This window comes from Schistocerca piceifrons, unplaced genomic scaffold, assembly GCF_021461385.2.
Source record: "Schistocerca piceifrons isolate TAMUIC-IGC-003096 unplaced genomic scaffold, iqSchPice1.1 HiC_scaffold_633, whole genome shotgun sequence".
NCBI classification, from domain to species: Eukaryota; Metazoa; Arthropoda; class Insecta; order Orthoptera; family Acrididae; genus Schistocerca; species Schistocerca piceifrons.
In genome coordinates this window covers 57501-60000 of record NW_025728876.1, presented here as the reverse complement: position 1 = coordinate 60000, position 2500 = coordinate 57501, and the positions used below count along the sequence as shown (strand labels likewise).

Genomic DNA, 2500 nt, shown 5'->3' with positions numbered 1-2500 from the left:
CGTGTGAACAGCCGTTGCACACGAGTCAGTCGATCCTAAGCCCTAGGAGAAATCCGATGTTGATGGGGGCCGTCATAGCATGATGCGCTTTGTGCTGGCCCCCGTTGGGCGAAAGGGAATCCGGTTCCTATTCCGGAACCCGGCAGCGGAACCGATACAAGTCGGGCCCCTCTTTTAGAGATGCTCGTCGGGGTAACCCAAAAGGACCCGGAGACGCCGTCGGGAGATCGGGGAAGAGTTTTCTTTTCTGCATGAGCGTTCGAGTTCCCTGGAATCCTCTAGCAGGGAGATAGGGTTTGGAACGCGAAGAGCACCGCAGTTGCGGCGGTGTCCCGATCTTCCCCTCGGACCTTGAAAATCCGGGAGAGGGCCACGTGGAGGTGTCGCGCCGGTTCGTACCCATATCCGCAGCAGGTCTCCAAGGTGAAGAGCCTCTAGTCGATAGAATAATGTAGGTAAGGGAAGTCGGCAAATTGGATCCGTAACTTCGGGATAAGGATTGGCTCTGAGGATCGGGGCGTGTCGGGCTTGGTCGGGAAGTGGGTCAGCGCTAACGTGCCGGGCCTGGGCGAGGTGAGTGCCGTAGGGGTGCCGGTAAGTGCGGGCGTTTAGCGCGGGCGTGGTCTGCTCTCGCCGTTGGTCGGCCTCGTGCTGGCCGGCGGTGCAGGATGCGCGCGCCTGCGCGGCGTTCGCGCCCCGGTGCTTCAACCTGCGTGCAGGATCCGAGCTCGGTCCCGTGCCTTGGCCTCCCACGGATCTTCCTTGCTGCGAGGCCGCGTCCGCCTTAGCGTGCTCCTCCGGGGGCGCGCGGGTGCGCGGATTCTCTTCGGCCGCCATTCAACGATCAACTCAGAACTGGCACGGACTGGGGGAATCCGACTGTCTAATTAAAACAAAGCATTGCGATGGCCCTAGCGGGTGTTGACGCAATGTGATTTCTGCCCAGTGCTCTGAATGTCAACGTGAAGAAATTCAAGCAAGCGCGGGTAAACGGCGGGAGTAACTATGACTCTCTGCGCCGCCGACGCAGAAGCGCAAGCGGCGCCGCTGGGAGTACGCGAGAACGCAGGATGCCTTCCGACGGTCGCGTGCACGTTGCGTGCGCGGCCTCTTGGATGGCACCCTGCTCCAGCCGCCACCTGCCATCCCTGGTCTGCTGGACTTCTGGGCGGACCTCTTCACCAAGAAGCCCATCTCCACCGCGGGCTTCATTCGTGACCGCCTCCTCCCGCACTCAGAGCCTGTCGCTCTTGAGTGCATATGGGGGCCGGTCACACATGAGGAGGTCGCCGCCGCGTTGCCGCCCAGGGGATCAGCAGCCGGGCCGGACGGCCTTACCCCAGCGGAGTTGCGGCGCCTGCCGCACGAAGTCCTGGTGAAAGTGATGAATCTCTTCCTTCTGGCCCGCGCCCTTCCGGAACGCCTGCTTCGCGCGCGGACGTCCCTTCTCCCGAAAACGGCTGCACCAACATCCCCCGCTGACTTTCGCCCCATTACGGTCTGCTCGGTGTTGGCGCGGACCTTTCACAAGGTTCTCGCGTCACGCCTGATGCGCGCATGTGCTGTGGACGAACGTCAGCGGGCATTCATCCCTCGGGATGGGATGTTGGAAAATACCTTCATCTTGGACACTGCTCTCACCGACGCAGTTCGCTCCTGCCGCTCTGTCTTTGTGGCGTCGATCGACGTATCTAAGGCATTCGATTCGGTAGATCATGCTGCCCTTCGCCCCGTGCTGAAGGCGCATGGCCTGCCGGATTGCTTTGTCGAGTATGTCGAGCGGTGCTACGAGGGCAGCACGACAGTGATAGTGGACGGCGCCGGCGTGGGCGTGTCTGTGCAGCCAGCACGGGGCGTTCGCCAGGGCGATCCCCTCTCCCCCCTCCTGTTCAACTTTGCGGTGGACTACGTTTTAGGCCAACTGCCCTCCCACATCGGAGCTCGGATCCTCGGTCGCAGAGTCAACGCTGCGGCCTTTGCAGATGACGTCTTGCTGTTTGCAGCGACCCCGAGGGGCTTGCAGTCCCTCATCGACGCAGCTACCGCAGCCCTCGCCCACCTGGGGCTGCAGATCAACGCCCGGAAGTGTTTCACCCTCGCCTTAGTCGCGTCAGGGCGCGAGAAGAAGGTGAAGGTGGACAGCAATGTCACCTTCACAGCAGGCAATACCACCATGCCTGCCCTGCGTGTGGGTGAAACCTTCCGGTACCTGGGGCTGCAATTTTCCACGGCGGGTCGCTGTGTCTTCAATCCACGTAGCCACCTGGTGGAGCAGCTTGACGTCATCTCCCGAGCTCCGCTGAAGCCGCAACAGCGCCTCCACGCTCTCACCAACGTACTTCTCCCTGGCCTGTACCACGGGCTGGCCCTCAGCCGCACCCGGGTGGGTGCATTGAAGTCGGCCGACGTTACCATCCGGGCCGCCGTCAGGAGATGGTTCCGCCTTCCGGCGGACACCCCCCTGGGATACTTCCACGCTCCTGTTGCCCAGGGGGGCCTC

General features: G+C 62.4%; 1 non-coding gene across 1 annotated transcript in view; it reads left to right on the top strand.

Annotated features, from left to right (window-relative positions):
• LOC124764464 overlaps positions 1 to 2500 on the top strand; it is a 6918-nt gene that overhangs the window by 1865 nt on the left and 2553 nt on the right. The window contains exon 1 of the ribosomal RNA XR_007012758.1: positions 1 to 2500. This exon is cut by the window's left edge and continues 1865 nt beyond it; it is cut by the window's right edge and continues 2553 nt beyond it. This is a non-coding gene — a ribosomal RNA (large subunit ribosomal RNA).